This window comes from Tupaia chinensis, unplaced genomic scaffold, assembly GCF_000334495.1.
Source record: "Tupaia chinensis unplaced genomic scaffold, TupChi_1.0 Scaffold000197_1, whole genome shotgun sequence".
Classification (NCBI taxonomy): Eukaryota; Metazoa; Chordata; class Mammalia; order Scandentia; family Tupaiidae; genus Tupaia; species Tupaia belangeri.
This window is the reverse complement of record NW_006159672.1, coordinates 5,311,225-5,325,278: the sequence shown is the minus strand read 5'-3', so window position 1 is coordinate 5,325,278 and position 14,054 is coordinate 5,311,225. Positions and strand designations below refer to the sequence as shown.

The 14,054-nt window shown below is 42.2% G+C and overlaps 1 pseudogene; it reads left to right on the top strand.

The window, feature by feature from the left end:
- Positions 1 to 2,521: 2,521 nt before the first annotated feature.
- Positions 2,522 to 2,620, top strand: LOC114007564 (uncharacterized; annotated as a pseudogene).
- The last annotated feature ends 11,434 nt before the right edge of the window (positions 2,621 to 14,054 follow it).

Here is a 14,054-nt window from a genome sequence, read left to right as displayed (position 1 = left end):
ACCAGGGGAATTGGCCATGCCACAATCCCTTGTCTTCTATTCTCCTGTTGGGATTTTGGACACAAACACATACCTGGTGTGATTTGCCAAGTGTGGCACTTTAATGGCAGTCAGTCATGTGAGTGTCCAGCACTTTAACCACCATGCCATCTGCTGGCCCCGTCCTTTGAACTCTTTAAACCTCTTCCCTTTCCTGGACAAGCTGAAGCTATAGAAAGTTGTTTCTAGCATTTTTGAGAGGGTTTTTTTTTTTTTTCACTATAGGGCGCGTGCGCTCACCAGACAGACAGAGAGAGACATAGAGACAGAAAGCGAGAAATCACCCCCCAGGGGGGATGGTCACGCCGCAATCCCTTCTCCTCCATTCTCCTCCTGGGATCTTGGGCACGCACGCACACGCGCCCGGCGTGAGTTTTAAGCCACCGGGTCCGGGACACGAACCGCGGTCGACTACGTGGGAGTCCAGCAACATAGCCATTACGCTAACTGCTGGTTCCCCATTTCCAGCATTTTTGTCCATCCTTGTGAGGAGACCCAGAATGTCAGGCCTACCCACTTTTGTGACTGACCTAATGGTCTCTGCATGGTAAAAAGAAGAAAGAGAGGGAAGATAAATCATGCTTAGGAGCTGCCAAAGGAGGAAGGGCCCTCTGAGCTCCTTGAAGAAGATCATAGTCTTCCAGAGAACGCCACTGACTTGAGATAGTGGCTCCATGGCTGAGAAGATAATAGAATATGCCACACCTCCCTGAGCATCCTCACCTCCACACCACTGTTCACACTGTCTTTCTACTAGCAACATCCTCCCCCGCACCAATGGCACAAACCTTTCCTTTCCCCGAACTACCGCACTTTAGATCAGAATGAGTAGAAATAATGGATGCACCTTGTCCTGTCATAAGATATGAATTTTATATTTATTTATATCTATCTATGTATCATCATCTATTTATCATCTATCATCTATCTATCTATCTATCTATCTATCATCTATCTATCTATATGGAAAGTGAGAGATCATCTAACCTACCATTTTTCTATGGAGTATGTGCACTCACTAGAGAGAGACGGAGAGAGGGAAAGTGAGAGATCACCCCCTAGTGGGGATGGCCATGCTGTAATCCTTTATCCTTATTCTCCTTTCAGGATTTTGGACATGTATGCACTTGTGCCCATTTTGTTTTTCAAGCTGCTGGTGCAGGATGTAAACTGCGTAGTCAGTCATGTGGGTTCTAGTTGCTCTAAGCACTATACCACTGACTGGCCCAAGAAACAGATTTTAACTTGCTGTTGTTCATGGTTTGGGGGACGTTTTGGAGGTTTCCACTTGGCCGTTGCCATTATAATAGCTTTTGATTCTTGTGCTAGTGAGGGATTTGAACCCATTCTGGGTATGTTTATCCCAATTATGCATTTGGAGACTGAGGCATGATCACTGGGTTAGTCTTTAAACCCAGTGGCCACAGTAATCTAGGCCATGTGCCCTCTTCTTATATGGGGATGATGATGACTCACGATGTCTCTGGGCGTCGATGACAACTCAGGTTCTGTGTCTAAAAGTCTTTGAACTGTTGGGAGTCCTCTTTTTTTGGTGTACAGTCTACTAAGTGAATAGCACAGGTTTCTTTAGGTAAGAATTAAGAGAATCCTCACTATGAATACTTTGCCTAGTATTGTAGATTCTTTCCTCCTGGGCAAGGGATTGTGGCTCTTTATTGGGTTTGCTGTTCAACTTGGCCATTTCAGCCCCTGGTAGGACAACACTGATGGGAGTATCCAGGGCTCTTGGTTGACTAAGACTTTGGCAACCCTGCAATGAGGTTTGACTGCTTCCTGTGTCTTTTCTCTCCTCCTCTTTTCAAGACGTTGACTCCTAATAAATATCTTTCATGGAAGCTCCATTTTCACTTTTGCTTCAGCAAACCCCAACTGCAATACTTTCAGGAAGGGTTTAATCTCAGATTGAGTATTTCCTAAGCCAAGGATTTGGGTACCTTTACTTCTTATTTTTATCTTTTTAATTTTATTTTTATTTTAAATAATTAATTAAATTAATTTATTAATATTGTTATTTTAAAATTTGCTATAGGGCACCTGCACTCACCAGAGAAAGACAGAGAGCGATAGAACATGAGAAAGGACTCACAATGTGGTTGGTCATGTGGGAGGCCAGCACCTCAACCACTATGCTACCTGATGGCCCCCCTTCCTTCTTAAGAAAAAGTTCCATGAGAGCTAGGTCTGGGAAGGCAGAAGGCAAGTGTGTAACTTCTGGGGAACTCCAAACTCACCTGATCTTGTGAACAGCTCTGGAGCATCAGTCCTCTTGAGTCTCTCTTGCCTGCAGACACAGCAACTGAGCTGTTAATCACAGTGGATTCTTTTCACGGAAAGTCTTCAGAGGCTGTAGACCTGGTAAAAGTTCTCCTGTGGAGTAAGGTTCCAGCAAATGTGCTACAAGTTTTCACTGTGAAGTTTGGATTTGCTCCCTGTTTCTCATCATCTTTTGAGTTTGCCTTCACTTTAGTCAAGAGCAGAAACACTACAAACAGAAGCCTCCTAGATAGTGTATATAACCTATTGCTTGTGTGGATGGCCCTACAGGACCTTGAAGACAGTCCTTTCAAATGGATGTTCATGCCTCTGACCTTGAGCTGTCCCTAATCAAGGCTCTAGACAAGTATGTGGGGTGCTCTGGAAAGCCCCAGGGCACAGTGGCCAGGGTTTACATTGGCCAAGTCTTCATGTCATCCAAATCAGGCTGCAGAACAAGGAGCACATGACTGAGGCCCTAGGTAGGGTAAAGTTCAAGTTCTCTGCCTGTCACTTCTCAAATAATGGCTTTACCACAGTTGATGCAGACGAACATGAAGAATGATGGCTGAGAAGTTGCTCATCCCAGATGGCAGAGTAGTCAAATACATACCAAATCATGGACCCTGGACAAGCAGCAGGTTCTGCATTAAGAGGTCTTCCACTGTCCTGCCTCCTTCTTAACTACACTCATGTCCAATACACTAGTAAATCCTACTTCCTGTCAAATAAGTAAATAAATAAAGGAGAGTCAGTCGGTAAAAGAGATTAATCAAACTCAGCTTTAGTTATATGTAAGTAATTAGAATCCACTAAAGAGAATACTCCAATTAATTGGGGAAGAATGAACTAATCAATACATGGCTTGAGAGTACCCGGCTACCCATCTGGAAAAAAAAAGAAAAGTTAAAAAAAAAAGAGATTAATCAAGAAATTGAAGTCATCCTTGGGAAAGGCTTGGTGATATCTCTGCATCTGTCAGCTCAGGCCACAAAGATTGTGTCTCGCACTTAACATCTCCTAGATACTCAATGACTAAGGTTCAAACACAAGTCCAACAATTCAGCCAAAATATCTGTCACTGGTTGATTCAGGTCAAAATCACCTATACAATTAGTGTGTATATGTAGGTGGAGAATGCATTTACTCTGCTTCTATTCCTTTATTTATTTTTCTCTTTGAAAAAATGCTACACTTATTTTCTATAGAACTAGCCACATGGGCATTTTTTTTTATTAGAAAATTTTTAAATTCTTTTAAAAGTTTATTTCTTTCTTCCATGATTGAGTGAGACATACATAGAGAGACAGACATTCTCAATAGGGTCTTTATTAAATTGTTATCCTATTTATTATTATTATTTTATACATTCAATCACTATACATAATTTAGTTTGTAGAGAGCATTTACCCAACACAAAATACACCTTAGACCACTCCAGTTGAGAATGCTATCCATGTTATCATCAACAAGTAATAAACCATTTCTGTGTCCCACAGCAGTCTTACTTCTATTTTTCTCCCTAATTTTCTTCCTTCCACTCTTCCACTCTCCCAGCTGCCAAATGGGTTTTTATAAGAAATTCCTGGCATAGCTGGGGAAAGGATATTTGAAACCAGCTTAGTTTAGAGTCAAATGATTTTTTCCCCCAAGTTAGGGGCTCTCTTCACATTCAATGTTTCCATCAGGGCTATGTAATGATTTTTATCTTGGGAGAAGTTTTACTATTAGGTAATATTTCCTGTGGGCCTGGCTCCTAGAGTCTATGTTGATCAGAGTTTGTGATCAGAGTTGTGATGATCTGGTAGGTTTAAGAAGGGAGGATATGTCAGATAGTGGTGTGGTGGTAGAACAACTGGACTCACATGGGAGAGGTCCAGGGTTCTTGTTCAGGGGCCTCCCCGAGCATGCTTGATGTGATCCAGGCCAGAGAGTACTGTGAAAAAACATTAATGGGAGCTACTTGTCAGTCTATCTCTTTCTCTCTCATGAAATAAATAAATCTTTTTTTAAAAATGACATCTATCCTATTAACTATCTGCATAGCTCCATAGTTCTGTGTTAAGTCATGCCAGCTGGCCTGGACACCTATTTCAATTTTTCCCAAAACTGTAGGCAAAAGATGTCTCTGAAGGCAAAAATATGGTGTGTTGAAAGTTTCCATCTTCAGTGAGTGAAATCTGATTTTTTTCCTAGGAAGATTTTTGAAATCTAGATTGAACCTTCTCCACATAGGCAGAAACAGCCCCGCCCCAGGTAATATGCTGTATTATGTTACCATTCTGGAGCATAGGAGAGCTTGCCATCACTGCACAAATAATGTTTTCTGCACAAAAATGTCATTATTCACAACAGTGTTGGGAAAAGTGCAACCGTGGGGAAATGCTGTGAGAGGGAGCAGGTGCCAGATGCAGCCCTCTTCACCTGTGGGTTTCTATGAGTAGGAAATTGTGCTCACACAGAGATGGTGGATGGGAGAGCTGGTGTGGGAAGTTGATGCCTTCCTCCCCTGGGATTCAAGAAAGAAACTGATTGAAATAGCCATCTGAACAACCCCTATTCTGCAACTACCCCCCTTCCCCTTCCTGCTGTCCAAGTTGAAAAATAGATCTGTGCCAATAACCTAAGAGACATTGAAAATTTTCTCCTGGGATATTAACAGTTCCACCTAGAAAATGTGTGTGCAACGTTCACCTCCAAAGCCAGTGGCTCTCTGGGAGGATCCTGGAGGCAGAGTGCTCATGGCTTCTATGAGCAATGGTAAAATGTGTTTGTTAAAAATCTACAGTATATATTTAAGTACAGGCTACAATTCCAGTGCCAACTATCTTTGAGACACAAAAAAATTTAAACATTTGCTATGATCAATTCCCTAAAAGTGCTATTTTGAAATACCTGTACGAGGAAATTAATTCTAGTGCTTTTATTTTGATCCAAACATCTATACATTCGTTTATTCACAGAGTCAAATGCTACTGATACTAAAAGTACACCAAAACTTTCAGATCTTTTAAAATAGATTAACATTTCAGCTCTTTGGGGGAAGATAAAGATGTCCAAACAAACAACTCAGACCACCTTAAATTATTAGAGATAATCAACACACCCAAATTCTATATTTATTATGTTTAGTGTGATTTGAAATGGTCTCTTTCATAAGTTTTAAATAAAGTAAAATTTTTTAGAGAGATTTTTGCTATAGGGCATGCATGGTCACCAGAGATAGAAACAGAAAGACAGAAAGTAAGAAATGATCCCTGAAGGGAGATGACCATGCTGCAATCCTTTCTCCATTCCCTTCTTGGGATTTTCATCAAGCACGCACACATGCCCAGTGTGAGTTTTAAGCCATCAGGTCTGGGACTTGAACTGCAGTCAACTATGTGGGAGTCCAGCAATGTAACCATTATGCCATCTGCTGGTCTTGAAAAATTTTTTCTTTAGACAGAGATTTTTGCTATAGGATGGGTGCATTCACCAGAGAGACAGAGAGCGACAGAGACAGAAAACAAGAAATCACTCCCTAGTGGGGGATGAGGGAGGGAAGATGGCCATACTACTATCCCTTCTCTTACATTCTCCTCTGAGGATTTTGGGCATGAACGCACACATACCCAGCATGAGTTTCAAGCTGCTAGGTCCAGGACTCAAACTACAATTGGCTACATGGGAGTCCAGAGACATAACCATTGTGCCATCTGCTGGTTCCAATAAAGTGAAATTTATGTATGTTTTGTGCATAGATATATCTGATTATGTCAAAAGGCTTTAAGATTTAAAAATTTCCCATAACGATACATATAGCATTTCATGCCAAAAAAAAAAAAAAATTAGTGTGGGAGGGAAGCAATGGTGGAAAGGAGAGCTGATGTGGGAAGCACAGAAATTCACGTTTGCTAATATCGAGTTTGTTCTTTCTGAGTACTATGGTCCATGGTGCCATGGATTATATCCATTTCATGCATTTTTAAAAATGAGTTAATTGACTCCAGTTTTGAAGTTTCCCAAAGTCTTCCATTGGAGAGGAAGTGGTTATTACATATCAAAAAATAACAATAATAATAACAATGGTAACTTCCATGGAATGCCTGCCTGCATCAGGTGCTATGGTGAGAGGTGACATAGTCATGGAGCTGTAAGGAGTTTTTAAGAGAAGGGAATGATCCAAAGCATCAAATACTACAGAGAAGCCCAGGTAGGAAAGGTCTAGAAAAAGTCTCAGTGGACTGGATAGCTGGGAGGTCACTGGTGATCTTGGAGAGATTTATTTTTCTGGACCTGAAAAGCAGGAACCAACTTGCCAGGGGCTGAGGAGACAAGAGTTAGTAAAAGTGGAATCTAGAAGTCAGACCATTTTTCAAGCTTGGCAGGTAAAGAAAGAGAAATGGTCAAGTTCTAGGTTCAAGAAAAATGTTTTTCAATATAGAAGAAGCTCAAACAAGTTTACTTGTTGAAGAGAAGGGGATAATAAAGATAAAGAATAAACAGCAAGTGTTGAATTTGTGAAGTCCTTGGAGGAAGAAGAGCTAGGCTGTGGAGCAGGGATGGAGAGTCATCTTGGCCACAAGCAGACCCTTGTCATGAGAAGAGGAATAGATGTGACTCAGGCATGTACAAATGCAGGTTATATCATAGATGAGGAGAATTTATGTGGAAGGTGCTCCTGTCTGGTGACTACTATTTATTATTTTAAATTTTGCTATAGTTTTTGCAGGAGAGGAACACAATGGGGTAGATCAAGGACTTCCAAAGTGGTGCTGCTGTGAAGCAGGTCCCAGCGTGTGGAGGGGGATTGTCCCTGAAAGGTGTGGAGGCTTAGCTGGATTTGCAGAGGTGCAGATTCAGAGGCACTGACCTGGGGAATGGGGAAGGACATAAGTTTCTCCAGCAGCAAATGGAAGCCTGGGGTCAGGAGCAGTGGCAAGTTGACAGCAGCATCAGTTAGTATAGGACATTTGTAGGCAGGTAATACCACAGAAAGTGAGAGTAGGGGTGTTTAAAAAAATACCTGCGTGGTGAGCAAGGATCTTGGTGTGGTGGAAAGGAGAAGGGGACTTGCAGATGTAGGGAAGGGTCAAGAGACTGGGCAACTCAGAAGCCAATGAATGGGGTAGTGGGAGAAAGAGAGAGAGAGAGATCTAAATAGATTGGCTTAAAGGTAGAAAATAGATGTTGGAAGGACCAGCAGATGACATCATGGTTACATCGCTGGACTCCTATGTAATTGACTGTGGTTCGAATCCCAGATCTGGTGGATTAAAACTCACTCTGGGAGCATGTGTGTGTGTGTCAAAATCCTGAGAGGAGAGTGGAAGAGAAGGGATTGTGGCGTGGCCCTCCACCTGGGTGTTGACTTCTCTCTTTCTGTCTCTCTCTCCAGTGAGCATATATGCCCAGTAGCAGAAAATCTCTCTAAAAAAAGAGAAAGTAGGTGTTGGATTTAGGACACGAGATGGTGCCCTTTGTAGGGATTCTAAACTTTAGGTCAGTGCTTCCTGACTCTAACTGCACTTTACAATAGAATCACACAAGAGATTTTAAAATTCCAATACTGAAGCCCTGTTCTGGATACTTACTTCAGAGCTTCTGAAGGTATGATCCAGACATTGATATTGCTAAAGTGCCCTACGTGATTTCAGTCAGAACTTAAAGCTGAGAGCTGCTGCCTGAATGAGAATGGTGGGCTTCAGGGAAGTAGAGAAAAGTACTTATGAAATGAGGAGTCAAGCGACTGAGAGGCAAGGGTAGTGGTTCTCAAATTTTAAGGGTGTCAGAATCACCTAAAGGGCATGTCAGGCCCACAGCCCAAGGGTAAGTGTTGGTGGACCTGAAATTTCATATTCCTAATAAGTCTCCAGCTGATAGATCCTGCTTCCTAGTAACCCCATTTGGGCAACCACAACTGGGCTAAGGTGTTGCATGCTGTTGCTACATGAACTTCTGAGTTTCCCAGGGGGATGACAGGACTTAAATGTAGGGGGAGACCTTGATTGTGCAGTCCAAGTCCCTAGTGACTGAGGAGACATGATCTGGTAGCAAAGATCATACATGACATGGACAAGTGGCATGGTCTGACAATGTGCATTTAAAAAAATAATTGCCAGAGGGCACATTTGTTCATGGGGTGGGGGAGGGGAGAGTGTTTCTCATGGGTAATGGTCATGCCACAAACTCTTCTCCCTTTCTCTTTCTCTTTGGGATTTTAGACACATAGATGCATGTGCCTGATGTGTTTTTCAAGCTGCCAGGTCTGGAACTTGAATCATGCAGTTGGCCATGTGGAGTCTAGTCTCCTTAACCACCATGCCACTGGCTGGCATTACAATGTGCTATGTGTAAGGGGACATAGGGTAGACATGAGTCTGAAGATCACTGTGAAGTGGGGAGGCAGGCCTAAGCCTGAGGGGACACAAACTCCCCAGAGGTGTAACAAGGGGAGGATGTTAAAGTGTGGCAGCTGAGGGTTTATGGTGGTGTTGGGAGGGATGGTGTAGATGGGACACAGGAATGGTTTATGGAATGTGGTGGAAGGCAAATTGGCCAGTGTAGTTCTCACTAGTCCCAGCACATAGAAAGAGACACTTTCCAAAGGGAAAGAAATGACTTTGCTGGGTTCTGTGTGCAGAGAAAATAGGAACAAATCACTGACTCATCACCCAGCTCAGGGAGCAGCTATTTTATTAGTCATGGTTCATGAGTTTTCTCACAGGCTCTATTCTTGTCCTGGTGGCAGAAGAGCTGTGTATATGTGATGTGGTGTATGTGAGTGTGTGCACACATATCTGTGTCAGTGGTGTGTGTGTATAGCCTATATGTGCATACACACAGGTGTGTGTCAGTAGAATGTGTACACATGTGTAAGTTGGAGATGTGTCAGTGAGGGATGTGTGTGGGCATGTGTGGCACATGAATGTGTGTATGTGTGTGAGCATGTGTGCATGTGCATGAGTGGGTACAGAGGTTGGCAAGGGCTGGAGGTATTGCATTTCCTTCTTTTTTCCAGTCTTTGTTTGAGGAGTGAGGTTCTGTGTGACATCGACTCCATCCATAAGTGGAGTAAATCTGACTTACTCCATAAGTCAGAGTAATTCTAAGACTTGATCATAAATGAAAAATCATTAAAGGCAATACACTCATTACTTATTAGCCTGACTTCAAATTCTATTTTTGTTTATGAAAATATTAAAAAATCACCTGTGGATAAAAATGACTACATGCAGGCTCCTACTAAACCTACTTCATGCTTTTCCAATCCCAACAAAGTTTCGAGAATCATGTAGACTACATAAAAAACTCTCTGCAGAGTGTGGTCTCTGAATTGGCATGAAGAAAAAGGGAGCTCACAGTGGGCACGGGATTAGCCAGAGTGGCCAGAGGAAAGATGAGGCCATCTGTGCAGGCTACAGGGCGAGGGAGTTGAGAACCATTGACTTTTGCTGTTCTTCAAGATAGGAGGCAATGCTGAATGTAAATGGTGATATTGTGGGTGAGGGTTCAGAAATGGGTGGTGGAAGAGTGAAGAAATAAAGTGAATAAGCTTGGAGAAACTGAAACAAAAGAGCAACCGGTAATAGTGCTGTAATAGCAGCATGAAGGATGACCTTGTCTTTTCTGATCAACCTATTGAGCTGAGGGTATCATCACTGAAGAGAGGGGTGGACAGAACAGAACAAAGTGTAGAGAGAGAATACTGCATTTATTCAGGACATGCTGAACCTTCCCAGGTCATCTGAATATAATCTTCACCAGACTTTCAGATCCAGGGCTCCACACTCAAGAGAGTGGCTGCCGACCGGCGGAGAAGGTGGCAGCTGAGGGTTTATGGTGGTGTTGGGAGGGATGGTGTAGATGGGACACAGGAATGGTTTATGGAATGTGGTGGAAGGCAAATTGGCCAGTGTAGTTCTCACTAGTCCCAGCACATAGAAAGAGACACTTTCCAAAGGGAAAGAAATGACTTTGCTGGGTTCTGTGTGCAGAGAAAATAGGAACAAATCACTGACTCATCACCCAGCTCAGGGAGCAGCTATTTTATTAGTCATGGTTCATGAGTTTTTTCACAGGCTCTATTCTTGTCCTGGTGGCAGAAGAGCTGTGTATATGTGATGTGGTGTATGTGAGTGTGTGCACACATATCTGTGTCAGTGGTGTGTGTGTATAGCCTATATGTGCATACACACAGGTGTGTGTCAGTAGAATGTGTACACATGTGTAAGTTGGAGATGTGTCAGTGAGGGATGTGTGTGGGCATGTGTGGCACATGAATGTGTGTATGTGTGTGAGCATGTGTGCATGTGCATGAGTGGGTACAGAGGTTGGCAAGGGCTGGAGGTATTGCATTTCCTTCTTTTTTCCAGTCTTTGTTTGAGGAGTGAGGTTCTGTGTGACATCGACTCCATCCATAAGTGGAGTAAATCTGACTTACTCCATAAGTCAGAGTAATTCTAAGACTTGATCATAAATGAAAAATCATTAAAGGCAATACACTCATTACTTATTAGCCTGACTTCAAATTCTATTTTTGTTTATGAAAATATTAAAAAATCACCTGTGGATAAAAATGACTACATGCAGGCTCCTACTAAACCTACTTCATGCTTTTCCAATCCCAACAAAGTTTCGAGAATCATGTAGACTACATAAAAAACTCTCTGCAGAGTGTGGTCTCTGAATTGGCATGAAGAAAAAGGGAGCTCACAGTGGGCACGGGATTAGCCAGAGTGGCCAGAGGAAAGATGAGGCCATCTGTGCAGGCTACAGGGCGAGGGAGTTGAGAACCATTGACTTTTGCTGTTCTTCAAGATAGGAGGCAATGCTGAATGTAAATGGTGATATTGTGGGTGAGGGTTCAGAAATGGGTGGTGGAAGAGTGAAGAAATAAAGTGAATAAGCTTGGAGAAACTGAAACAAAAGAGCAACCGGTAATAGTGCTGAGCAGTCTGGGGAGGTCCAGATGAAGCTGCAGTTGGCGATCCCAGATCAGAGGTCCCTATCTGTATGGACAGTGATTGACAGCTGTGACCAGCAGAGCCACATAGATGAGAGGGCTTGCTCAAGGTTGAGATTTGCCAGACAAGGGTGTTAAAGGACTAGTGGACTGCACTGTTAAGACATTATTAGCAAGGGAAGCAGACCAATTCCCTTAGACAGTGTACTAAAAGAAAAAATTTCCAAAATAATCAACTTACCAAATTTACCCAGAGGAAAGTTTTAAGGATTATTTGAAGAACATATTCTTTTTACTCTATGCAAATGGAATGTTTTTTTGAGTGGAGTTATTTTGTCTTCTTATAACTATTTCAAGTACTTATTCTTCTTAAATATAGTGATAAAAATATGTTCATAAGGAGACTAAACTACTTAGTGACAGTTTGATTTCAACAAATGGAACATTTCTTAAAATTCTGCCAAGAAGTATATATTTATTAAATATATTCAGGGAGAAAGGGAAGAGAGATGGAACAGAAGAGAGAGAGAGAGAGAGAGAGAGAGAGAGAGAGAGAGAGAAATATGTGCACTTCTCCAAGTATTCAAGTTACTGGGGTTAACTCAGTTATCAGTAATTAAGCAAACTGATGTTTTTCTTATTCTTTTCCTTCCTTTTTTTCAAATTGACTGGATTCACTATCATGACAGTGGTGCCAGTGAAGATCTGTAGAGAGTACACACAAAATTAACATTACAATGACTGTCTTAAGTACGTTATACACACGACCATAGCCAATCCAATGGATCATTCTATAGAGCAGGTGTGATTGTCATTAATTTCACTGTTGAAAAAGCAGACCAAACACGTGGTACCCACTGCTCTCTATTCATCTCTTGGTGGAGATGGCATGGAGAGTGGATACAGAGAAGACTGGTACATTAGGGAAAGCAGTCGGGTAGAGAGAGATGGGAGCTATTGATGAAAGTGGAGACCATGTGAGGAAGGAGTAAGGGAGTGGGAACTGTAAAGAGAGATGTCAAAGAGTGTGCACCTTCTCACGGTAACAAGATTTAGGGTTCTGTTATGGCAGTGGGCCCTGAAGTGACTTGGGGACAAAGTCTTTAGAGTTGAGGTATTTGGTGCTAGGAAAATGGATTGATTGTCCATGTGGATGATGGTGAGACTTGGGCAAGAGGACTGAGAGCAGGTGTCAATGCTTTCAACATGTGAGAGGTGGAGAGGGAAGATGATAAGAACATGATGTGCTCTGATCCCTCTAAGTCCCTTCCATGCTATTTCGTGACTTTAATTCTCAGGGACCATTTTGAGAGAGGATATCCATGTGAGGATCCCTCCTCTCAGTACAGCTAATTCCACTCAGACATCTAAGAAGATAAATCTTGACTGGGAAGTGATGGCAGACAGCAAGTTCAGGGAATATCCTAGTGCAGAGAAACCTGTTGTCAGCTACTGCTCTCATGAGGTCTCCGGGGACAGTTCCTTTCTCAAGCCAATTGAGTCACAGGGAAAGGCCTCCAGGCAAATGTGTGTGCTGTGGGTTTGTAAGGTTCTGCCTGATATTAGATAGCAGAGGCCTCTTTCAAAGCTCCGAAGCTGCTGCTGAATGTCTGATGATAGCTCCCCCACCATCTTTGATGATGAAATACTTCCATCTACCTGGTGTTCAGTTTGGTTGTGCCCCTAGTCATTTTACTCTAATTTTTGTGTGACTAATGGCCAGGTGGTTTCTAGAAGCAGATATTTAATTCTAAATTATCGAAGAACAATTTTTCTTAAGTAAGAATCAACTATACAGCTAGATTTTGGTGGGGGTGTGTTGGCACAATTAAATTAAATATGAATACCATGAAAGCCAATGACGGGTTAGACCCTCCTTTGCCTGCTGAGTAGGATCTCTATGGTTATATATACTCCATGCTATATCAGATATTTGGGGGTAATTCTTTCCTCTTGATCTCCTACTGGACTTTTAGGCTTTCACAGGTTGGACTCTAGGTGTCAGTTATTTGGAAATTGTGACTGGATATTTTGGCAACTTCTGCACATGTCTTACACTCTGAAAGCCCAAATTTGGATTTAGAATGTTCTATATGAGAAGCAAACAAATAAACAAACAAAAGCAAAGATAAACGATTCTGTAAGAAAACAAAAAGAAATACAAGTAGAAATGCCTATAACTGAAGCACACACATAAGACTTTGACCTAAATACCATAGCTATTTCTGGGTTGCTAGACTTAGACCTGAACTCCTGCTGGCATTACTCTGACTCAGTCAGTTTATACTGGTAAGGTGTCTCAGCAACATTCAATTGTCTTGCTTAGGGCGTAACTCTGCAGAAAACTGCTCAGAGATTTCCTCTCTCTAAATGTACATTAACCTACTCCATTTAGGGCTAAGCTCTTGCTCACAGTCTCCATAGTCCTTTCAGACAGGCCCCTGCAGCTCCCAAAATTTAGAAGCATCAAAAACTCATCAATGTCCTTTGTTTCTGACTCTATCCTTCAACTCCCAGTTCCCCTGAATTCCCATTGAAACTTTCAACAGACTAAGTCCTCTTTCCTCTGGAACCTGGATATGGGTATCTAGAAGCCTCAGACAGGAAAAATCCCTGCTATAGAGGTAGAATCTGTCTGTCAACAATGGGTCCATGTTTGCTATAGATGGTGTATTTCACTGGTGTCCTTATCACTGTGGAATGAATCATCAGTTACCAAGTATGTCCCACTTGGCTCATAGCAGGGAAACCAGGTCAGCAGATTTTCACCCACAATCAGGGCAAGGTGTTGGAA